Genomic DNA, 10,952 nt, shown 5'->3' on the forward strand with positions numbered 1-10,952 from the left:
TTCAAGTGCAGTGTTTGGGGCCATAATCTATGACTTAGTCTTTCTCTGCCAGTTGTCCCAACACAGTGGTGTTTTGTTTTGTTTTGTTTTGTTTTAATGTTTATTCTTGAGCGAGAGCGTGAGCAGGGGAGGGGCAGGGAGAGGGGAACAGACGACCCAAAGCAGGCTCTGCGTTGATAACAGAGAGCCTGATGTCGGAGCTCAAACTCACGAACCGTGAGATCACGACCTGAGCCGACGTCAGATGCCTAACTGACTGAGCCACCCAGGCGCCCCCAAAGTATTTTATTTTTTTAAAAATTGGGAGCCCACTTCGGATCCTCCATTCTCTTTCTCTCTGCCCCCTCCCCTTCTCGTGCTCTCACTCTTGCTCTCTCTCTCTCAAAAATAAATAAACATTAAAAAAGAAAAAAAAAAACACCTATTCCAGGATGTGGGGGATAAGCTTAGGAATCCCCGGGGCCTACACCAATGGGTTAACAAGGCACAAAGAAACACAAAGTCATAAAATGCTCACACCCGAGTTTGGGTAACCAGATTGGCACTCCAAGAACAGGGAGGCACAGGGGCGCCTGGGTGGCTCAGTCGGTTAAGTGTCTGACTTCGGCTCAGGTCGTGATCTCACGTTTCATGGGCTCAAGCCCCGCGTCGGGCTCTGGGCTGATGGCTCGGAGCCTGGAGTCTGCTTGGGATTCTGTGTCTCCCTCCCTCTCTCCCTGCCCCTCCCCCACTCATGCTGGCTCTCTCTGTCTCAAAAATATATCAACATTAAAAAAAATTAAAAACAAAGAATAGGGAGGCATAAAGGTGCCAAGACTAGGGAGGTGCAAAGGCACCCCCAAATAGGGAGGGGGTGCTGAACCCCCCAAAATAGAGAGAGGCAAAGGCCTGACATAGAATCAGTGGAAAGGTGCCCCATACATAGGAATCACAAGATTAGATATTCGGGGTGAAAGCACCCCAAGTTTAGTACTATAGCAGAAAGCTGCTTTCATAGGAGAATAGGGCCAGGGTAGGTAAATTGGTAGATTGGACTTTGGACCGCTGGGCTGCAGGCAAAGCAGTCCAGATGGGAGATGGTTAACAAAAGAAAAGGTGTCTTGTCAACCCTGAGGTTATTCCCCTGTCTGTCTCATCCCCTAGGCTGGCAAAGGTAAACAGGCACGGTGCCTCCTGTCTGTTGTTAACAACCATCTACCCATCTGCCCGGCGCCTGGATTTTGTTTTATGTTGACCCCAACCCCAAACACCGTATATCTTCAAAACCCCCTTTTCCCCCTCACGTCCCCAAGTTAATGTTCCTAGTTTGTCTCTTTGTACACGCCCATCACATTTGCAAGCCTTCTGATCTGAATAAATACGGGGCAAGGACCGTTATTCAGGGCTCTTGTCTTTTTCCCCCCTGGACACTCTTGTCTTTTTCCCCCCCGGGCCCCCTTGTCTTCCCCCCCCCCCCCCCCGCCGGACACGAGCCGTCTCTCATTTGAATCCTGCGTCCCCTCTTTTGCTAGACAAAAGACAACTTTAGACTCAGAGTCGACGACACCAGGATCCGATCCAAGATCAAACGCTGTGTTTGGTTCTCTTGTCTCCCTTCATCTGGACCGGCTCCTCAGTCTCTTTGTCCTTCATAACCTTGACATTTTTGAAGGGTACAGGCCAGTTCTTTACTAGACTCTGTGAACTTCTAATGTGATTCATCTTTGATAGCTTCCTGGCTTTCTGGCATAACAAGATGACCCGAATCCATCTGTACATTTCCTGCTCTGGAGCCTAATGGGCCGCTTGTCCAGACATCCCTGGTTTCTTTCCGTGGAAAATGGGATTTAGAGACAGGACTGAATTCCGGTGCCCTGGCTGGTGGTGGAGGCCAGATGTGAGGGGGGTGGGGGCTGTGGGCTCGTGGGCAGCAGCTGGGGTGGGGGGAGGGGGGCTGACGGCACCCAGATCCCTACGGGGGGGGGGGGGGGGGGGGGGGGGGAGGGGAATGGTGGTTTCAGGCCGGCCTCCGTAGACCAGCTTTTCCCACTAGGAAAAGCAGGAGGACATGTGACGCTTGTCCATTGGAGTGGCTTTGGGTGTAATCCCTGAGGTGGTTACCTACTCGTTTTTTATGACAGACTTTATGGTGTCTTACAGCTTCGAAGATCTCCTTGTTTTTTCTTATCTAACATTATTGATTTACTGTAATCACCGGAAATGCAAACAGAAACCAAGGCCTCAAGAGGCTGTCAGGGAAGTGACCGGGTACCTAGAAGCATGAGGTGGCTGCTTCGAAGGAAACAATAAACACACAGCACTCCCGAGGACCGGCTTTGTCCCAGCCCCCCCCACCCCCACCCCCAGTTATCCCCGGAGGCGATTGTCCTCCCCAAGGTCCTTCCCTCTGCGGTCAGAAGGGCCCGACTCACCCGGAACTGCCTTCACTATCAGCAAACCTCCCTCTTATTCTCGTGAATTCCCTAGAAGAACACACTTCTTAAGTGGTATGCAATGCCCTTTGTCCCAAATGCCTCTGACCGACACCGTTCCGTGGGGTCGCGACAACCAGGGAGGTCTGAAGTTCAAGGCCTACCCTTGGCGTGCTAAGGACCGTGCACTTTGGGCTCCTCGGTTTCCCAAAGGGAAGGGTAGTGGCGAACGCTCCAGGCTGGCTGAGGAAAGGGCCTCGGGACAGAACTGTCCTCTCAGAGGGGCAGGCAGCGTGCGCTTCGGACAAGAATCTACGTGCGGTTTCACTGAGCCTCGGTGGGTCGGGGTAGCGACACGAAACGGTGCTCTGTTTGCTTCCAGCCTGTCCGTGCCGGCTCACGGTCTGGTCTGGAGGCCACCTGGACAGCCCGCGGGGCCCGCCCTTCCTCTGACCTTTGTGCTTCTTAGGAAAATTCAGGAAACGCCCAGGCTTTTGTGCACCGTCCAGGGGCCACGGGAGACTGGCACGGGAGCACCCCCATCCTCGTTCCCAGACTCAGTGTTTTCAGATTCCATTGGCATGGGCCACTCCACTGAGAGTCCCGCCTCCAGAAACCCCTAGACTGGAGACAAGAGCCACACTAGTGTGAACAGTCATGCAGTGGTCACCTGTGTGAACTCCAAACCCCTAGGGAACGTGCGTCAAGTTTTCCCCAAAGCTCCCATCCCCCAAAAGGTGCATGCTGGTGACAGGCCCGGCTGCAGCTGCCACGCTCAGTAAGCAGGAGGTACCCCCTCCCCTTCCCACCCCCCTGGTGGTCTTTCTCGTCTGAGCCTTTGGAGGAAGTCCAGCTTTCCCATTTTCAAGATACAGGTCTGAGGGCCTCGTTTTTGAGCTTTGAACCTTGAGAGGAAGGTGAGTCAAGATTCAACTATTAGGGGGCGCCTGGGTGGCTCAGTCGGTTGAGCGTCCGACGTCGGCTCAGGTCACGATCTCACGGTCTGTGGGTTCGAGCCCCGCGTCGGGCTCTGGGCTGATGGCTCGGAGCCTGGAGCCTGCTTCCGATTCTGTGTCTCCCTCTCTCTCTGCCCCTCCCCCATTCATGCTCTGTCTCTCTCTGTCTCAAAAATAAATAAACGTTAAAAAAAATTAAAAAAAAAAGATTCAAATATTAGGCAAAAACAAGCTGGCATTTTGAGTCTAGAGAAATGGCATTTTCTTCTTAACAGGCAGGGCTCCAAAGGGGTGCAAAAACGGGCAGGGATCCCTTCTCCTCTTTCATGGACATCCTCCTAGGTTGTCACTTGTACAAGTACGTTAGATGAAGACCCCTGCTTGCCCGCTGTTCTCTCGTGAGTGCTTGTTAAGGGTCTTGGGATAGGAAGACCGAGTCTGTGGGGAATCCGCACAGACATAGAAATTCCAAAGACAGCCGCCAGGGGGTGTATTTTTCACCCTGAACTAAGGAGGAGTGGGTTGCGATCTGGGACCTCAAATGGAAGGGATTCGACTCACTCACGGGAAGATGAAAACCAGTAAACGTTCGGTGCACAAACGTTTGCGGGGCCCGTGGGGAACAATGGGACAGAGAGGTCTTTGATCAAACAGGCCTCGCGGGGTTCCTCCCTGTCTAGCCTCCCTGTTGGTATCCTAATGAAGTTACCTATGGTGACAGCTCTGTCCCTGGAGCAGGTCCTGTGTCTAAGTTCTTTTCAGTCCGTTGGGGGGTGGGGGGGTGGGGGAGCGCACCAGGAGATTAAGAGCGTTTCCTGAATCTGCGGGGTTTTGGTTACTTTGAAATCAAAAATAATCTTCACGCCGAAGCGGTCCATCTTGGGGCGGCCTGCCCTCGGCCACCGACATAACTAATGTGAAATTTCCATTTTGCAGGCCGTTTTGGGTGTCCACCATAATGATAACAGACCCCAAGGAGCTTGAGTTCATTCTCTTCCCAAGCCCTTTTCCCGGACTAGGCTGAGTGCTTGCTTGATCACATTTAATCCTGACATCTGGGCCGAAAAACAAGGGTCTTAGAATGTCTTATGCCAGGCTCAGCCCCAGAGAGCTTCCCTTAGACTCTCCACCTTCCAAACCAATGTGACAAGTGATCCAGCCCTGGGGGTTCTTACTCCGATCACAAGACGCCCTTCAGCAACAACCATCAGGAAATTGTGAAAAACAGAGGGTCTGTGACTTACAGGACCCGGAAATCACACCACACCCGAGGTCACACGTAGAGTGAGAGAGAGCGTGCGCAGGCCGGGGGCTCTGCTTTTATTGGGGTGGAGGGTAGGGCCCTGGGGTTTGGGGGGCCCAGGCTTTACTAGTGATTTTAAAAGGTTAACAGCAGGACTTTATAAAGGGTGGGACGAGAACAGGAAAAGGCAGCCTCGATGGTCAGTTACTGAAATCAACCAAGATCTCTAAAACTGAGGAGTCTGGGGGTGGGGGGTGCGGGGCTGGCTGTCGGCGGGGGGACAGCCGGCTCTTTATCGTGTTTATTCGAGAGAGCTGTCTTAGAAGTGGATGCTCTTTGAAGCGGGCGCCTTGGCAAGTAAAGCTTAAATTAAGCGCTTGGATTACAAAAAAAGACAGAGGGAAAAAAGCCTGCCGGGGCTTACACTACATACGTCATCGTGTATTTGTTTTGTTGGCCTTCCCTCGATTTGCCACACATTTGCTAAATGCCCATGACGCAATAACAATTGTGCCAGGGAAACACCTACAGATGAGCGGCGGTCCCTGGCCCAAAAACCCCCTCACTGTATTGTCAAGGGAGGAGCCAGTAAGACACGTAATAAACGTCATTGATCAAATCTTGGTAGGACGTATGCGAGTGCAAAGGACAGAGAAGCCAGTTCCACTTGGGGTGCAGAAGGGCTTAACTTTAATTTCGTTCCACAGCCCAGGAGCCAGCGGGTTCCAGAAGCTTTCGGGGCTCCATCCTGACACAAGAATTGTCATCTAGTATGTGAATGACGACATAGGGGAAGAGACCCTGACCGTCCGACACAGTAGAGCTCCATGAATGACTTATCCACGAAGATGAGTCCCGTTGGGTTTCTCCCGCCGGCAGTGGTTTCTGCCCTCGTCCGCTGGCGAAAGTTCCGGGGCGTGAACAGAGCCAGCATGGAGAATTCCTCTTCTGCACGCACGCTACTGAGCCACTGAGCATCACGGACACTTGCGGGGCTCGTGGGGACCTTGGAGGACACGTGGTCAACTAGCTGATGTTACGGACGACGTATACATCTTCACAAAGCCCTTGGCCACACGGCAGAGTGGTGCGGGTGCCCGAATCCTGGCCGAGCAACTTCCCAGCGGAGTGGCCTCTGGGAAGCTACTGTCCTTCACTTTATCTGTAAAATGGTAAAACGGGGATTTTAACTGCCACCTTCATCAGGTTGTTATGAGGAATAAGACAGTATGTGTAACTGCTTAGAACAGAGTCTGTGCCTTTGTGAGCTGTTATCTTTATAACCGTTAATGTGTGATTTGCTCAAGGTTATGCGGCTAAATCGAGGCAGGGTGTAAGGAGAGAGACGGTGAGGCAGATGCGACGCCTTCTACGTTGGCCGCCAGAAGGAGCCTGCCGGCCGTGGAACCCATTGAGGCTCCGTTAGAGCCATGAGCCTCCGGGAAAACAGCCTGGCCACCCCAAGAAGGGGGAGGACTCCCCAAGGGTTAAAAGACTCGCATTCCCAAAGTGACCCGAAGGTCCTTCTTATCATGTGATCTGGCAAACAGCTGCCTTTACTGGAGGCAGTTGCACAGTTAGGTGCTAAAAGTCTCCGTGGTAAACGCATCATGTACGGCGTGAAGTCACATGTGCCTTTCCGAGAGCCAAGATCTTGCAAAGGTATGAAAACAAGAACAAAACAAACCTTCCCGTGGAGGCACAGAAAAGATCCAATCAGCTCCTCGTTTCTGACCAGCCTGCGGTTTGGAAATAGGGAGAGTGTTCTCCAACAAACACACAACAACAGCAGATAGCCAAAGAACAAACAAGAAAAACAGCAAACAGAAATGTCACACACATTCAGGTGAGTGAGTTGATCTCCGCACGTAAACGTCAGCTCCCAGCCCGCCAGGCAGAGAGGAAACTTTTCAGAGCGCTGTCAGGGTGTAAGTCTATTTAAGATTCGGCACTACAAGCATAAAAGAACCTGTCATCAGTTTGCTTCTTTTCAGAGACCTGTTTGTTTAGCTGGAATATTCTACTGACGGTTACATAAAGGAGGAGGGGAGCACCAAGGATCCAGGTGGAGAACGTGAAAAAAAGAAGAAGAAAAAAAAAAAACCAACTTGTTTTGGTCTGATGTGGGTAATGCCCTCTCTCTTTGTTTGCTTTATCAGGAGCGGGGCACATTCAAAGCCTCGCCCTGCGGCTGCACGAATTACTGTCTACCTTCCTCGACTTTGCTGTGCCACTGTCCTCATTCGTTATTTCTTTTCTCTTCCCATAAATAGCTCCCCAGATTTTGTTTCCCGACTCTCTACTTCATTTCCGCCTTGTAGGGAGAAGTTTGAAACGTTTGGGAGAGCGCGTCCTAGAGAAAAGACCAGGAAAAGTGGAAGAATGCCGAATGTGTTCCGTAATGACCTCATGGCACTCATTACACAGGAATTCAGGGCTCCGGCAGAGCGACGAAAAGAGGGCTGCAGTTAAGCAGATCTGCCTGGTTTACTTGGCCCAAACCATAAAAAGACATCAGTATCTCTCTCCACCTTCTGGAGGCTCCAAAGTCCCCTCCTGGCTGCGGCGGTCAGGCCGAGCCTGGGGGCCCCAGTGGCCATCCAGCACCCAGGGTGAGCCTGTAGAAGGCTGTCCAGCTCCAGTCCTCCCGGGGCCTGTCCATCAAGCTCGGAATGAACCGAACCTTCTCGGTGAGACTTGCAACACCCACATGCTTTGCTTTTCCAGGGTAAGAGCAAATACAAGGGAAAAATAATTCCCCTGTGGAAACTAAGGATAGAGAGTCCTCTCCCCCTCCCTTGTCTTAGGGCATTTGCTTTAGAAAACATGTAAACTCTTTGCCTGTTTGAAATGTATGTGAGTCTTTTGAAGGCTAAAGAATCCTCTTGCCAGCCCTGGGAAGGTCTTTCTCCAAGACTCTGGAAGCATCTCTTTGAAATGTGATCAAGGAAGATAGAACCCCCAGCGCCCGGTTTCTGTGGGCGGCCAGGAGCCTAGTTTATTTTGCTTTGTTTAAAGCCAGTGAGCCCACACAGATGGTCTCCCCCGACCCCCCGAGGGGAGTTAGGATGAACTCCACGGGCCAGATGCGCTGCGAAGCCCTCTTACCGGAGGACTCGACCCTGTTTATGTTGTGAACATGCTCTCTCTCGGCTGCATCCAAGGGCAGGGTTTCTCTCTGTCTTTGCTATCTCTTAGCGGATTGCCTACAAAACCCCTTTGAATCCTGGTGTCAGGTTATTCAACAGGGAAAGTGTTTTCTTTCTCGCGCATCTCTGCCCGGAGGGTTTTGGGTGGGGAGATTTGTTTTGAATTCCATTTTCCCAACTCTAGCTGCACCCCCGCCCCCACCCGTCCCTCTGTTGGCTCAGCCCCAGCCCGGCATTTGGTCTCTTTCTGTGCCAAGCAGCTTCCGACTCCTCCGGGTCTCGGGTTCCTGTCCCTTCGGCTCAGCCCGGTGTCTGCCCGTATCTTCCTGGTGGCCTGCCTCCTTCCTTCACCTGCTCCCTCCCCCGAGAGGCTGTCCCTGACCACAGCTCTCACCCGCCCCCCCCATGTTTTCCCTTCACAGAACCCACCCCTGTCTGTTTATCAGAGTCTCATCAGCCTCTCTGCCCGGCAGGCAGCCTCCAGGAGGTCAGGACTTTATCTGCACGTCTGCAGCACCAACTGGGCCCAGTGTTGGGGAACTGTCGTCAAAGATCAGTCTCCTGCCAACCCAGAGAAGCCTCTCCACAAAGCTACCTTCTACACAGCGATGATTAACGCTGCAGATGGCCGTTGGCCGTTACCTCTCAGCCTCTCCTCTCTGGGCTGGCGGAGGGCAGCACGGAGTTTTCCCGTTTACAGCACATCCTCAGCCTTCCTGGCGCTGCCTTTTTAACGTGTATTTATTTTTGAGAGACAGAGAGACGGAGCACCAAAGCGGGCCCCGGGGTTCCGAGCTGTCCGCACGGAGCCCGACGCGGGGCTCGAACCCACGAACCATGAGATCGTGACCCGAGCCGAAGTCTGACGCTGAACCGACTGAGCCACACGGGCGCCGCCCCCCCCGCTCCCCGCCCTGGCACTGTCTTTGGCGCTGTCCGTGTCCCGTGTTTTCTGGGGGCCTCACTGGCCATGTTGGGAGCACTGTCCGGGAAACCTTTTTGCGCTCAGGCTGGTCAACCCTGCCCTGTGCCCCCAGGGAAGGCCCTGTGTGTCTTGCCCTACGGTGATCTCTCACCAAGTGTGAAATAAACAAATGCTCTCAGGTCACGTTTCTTTCAGATAGTGCTTGTCACCATGACGCCGGGCCCGCAGGGCACATTCACCTTCCCCCCCCCCACCCCCCCCAGATGAATTTCTCCACGAGGAGAGAACGTGGGAAGGCTAGACGCTCTCCCATGTGCCAAGGAAGGGTAGGCTATGATCTTAGGAAATGAAGGAAGATTCTTCTTTGATAGTGAGTCTCCGGAGAACAGGAAATACTGTCCCTGCGCCCGGAGACTAAAGAAACGTTGTCGTGGAGGTCCATCAGGGTCCACCTGGCCTTTCTAGCCGCCTCCACAAATACCGCCGTAGTCCAGATGGCTCCCCACAGGCTGCCTGATCCAGACCCGGTGTTCCAAGACGAGCACACCGCTGACTGTGACCGCCCGGGAGGTAGGACATTGTGTCTGGAAGAGAGGCTATCTAGCGCAAGAGTGAATGCTTGCCCAGGGCACTCTCAATCATCAACTCCTTCATCAGACAACAAAGGCTCAGGAGTTAAAACTCTATTTTTGGGGGGCACCTGGGTGGCTCAGTCGGTGAAGGGTCCGTCTTCGGCTCGGGTCATGATCTCACGGTTCCTGGGTTCGCGCCCCACGTCGGACTCTGTGCGGACAGCTTGGAGCCTGGAGCCTGCTTCGGATTCTGTGTCTGTCTCTCTCTGCCCCTCCCCTGCTCACTCACTGTCTCTCTCACTCTCTCTCTCAAATATACATAAAACATAAAAAATTTAAAAAACATATATATATATACTAAAACCCATTGAATTGTACACTTAAGTGGATGAACTAGACACTATCTATAAATCATATCTCAATTGGACTGTTTTAAAAAAAAAAGTTTGGAGTGGGCCTGGTACAGAAAATAGAATTAGAGAAGGCAGGACATATACTGGGGCATTGAATGCTGCTTCCCACCGCTCCTAAGAAGCTGACCTCTTTCCATTTAACCCAGCATTCCTCTAAGTCATCAAGAGTCTCTTCCAGCAGAGAGGATCCAAAGGTTGAGGTCAACAGTTCTAATCCTGGAGTGATTCCAAGGGACACGCACTCCAGAAACATTGTCGTGCGTCAGCGGAAAAGGGCGCATTGTCTACAAGACCTCTCTCCAGCTTAGCTGATTTCAGCCTCCCACGGTCTTTGAACTATTTTACAACTCTGTAAATTGCAGGGAGTTGATAATCATGCAGATTCTGTCCTGTCTATCTGATGCTCCTCCTCTTTGTGGAAAAACCAGTTTTGCCCCCATTTGCAATCATTGTTAACCATCCTTACTCTGTTTTAATTTGTGCCTCTGCGTTTCTCTTTTATGTATTTGCTTATTTTTATTTAAGCTGATTATTTTGAGAGAGACAGAGAGAGTACAAACGGAGGGGGACGGACAGAGAAAAAGAGAGACAGGGAAGATCCCAAGCAGGCTCCGAGCGACCGGCGCAGAGCCCGACGTGGGGGCGGCTCGAACTCACCAACTGTGAGATCACGACCCGAGCCAAAATCAAGAGTTGGTCGCCCGACCGACTGAGCCACCCAGGTGCCCCTGCACTTCTTTGAGATCAATATTGCCCGGTTTGCTTACGAGTGGAATAAAACCTTTAACACATGTTCACGTTTCATATCTGCGGGAGCGTCGCAATCTTACCTTTTACCGAGAATGATCTTTTACCAACTTTATCTGCACGGAAGATCTCGTGCATCCCGTCAGCTGACATATAAACTCTAAAGTCAGAGGCTTTTAAAAGGAGAGGGTGGTTTGTCCACCTTACCTAATGCGAAACCGTGGTGATGGCCGGAAACCCATTCGGAAAGTCTGTTTCCACTAGAACGCGTGTTTCTCTGGATCTCACTCTGTGCCCGGCAGCGACATTGTCTGGAACCCGAGAACCAAGAAGCCAGAAGTCTGGATTGTCTGCCACCCCACCCCCCACCCCCTCAGCGGGCTTCGAGGGCTCCCAGTTCCACCCACCGCTGAGGTGGTGAGAAGCACAGACCGTTGTTCGGTGGCTCAGCTCGCACCCAGGAGCCCACTTAGATCTCTCCGCGCTGTGGAAGGCAGAGAGAAAACACTGGCAGCCAGAACCTTCTCCAAGAGCAG

General features: G+C 52.4%; 1 long non-coding RNA gene across 1 annotated transcript; it reads right to left on the reverse strand.

The window, feature by feature from the left end:
* Positions 1-5,698: 5,698 nt before the first annotated feature.
* LOC125926322 (uncharacterized) lies at positions 5,699-10,894 on the reverse strand. The gene is made up of 3 exons (XR_007459076.1): positions 10,824-10,894; positions 10,624-10,727; positions 5,699-5,772 (listed from the first exon to the last, which is right to left on the reverse strand). It is a non-coding gene; the product is annotated as an uncharacterized LOC125926322 (long non-coding RNA).
* Positions 10,895-10,952: the final 58 nt, after the last annotated feature.

The sequence above is a fragment of the Panthera uncia genome, chromosome E1, assembly GCF_023721935.1.
Source record: "Panthera uncia isolate 11264 chromosome E1, Puncia_PCG_1.0, whole genome shotgun sequence".
NCBI lineage: Eukaryota > Metazoa > Chordata > Mammalia > Carnivora > Felidae > Panthera > Panthera uncia.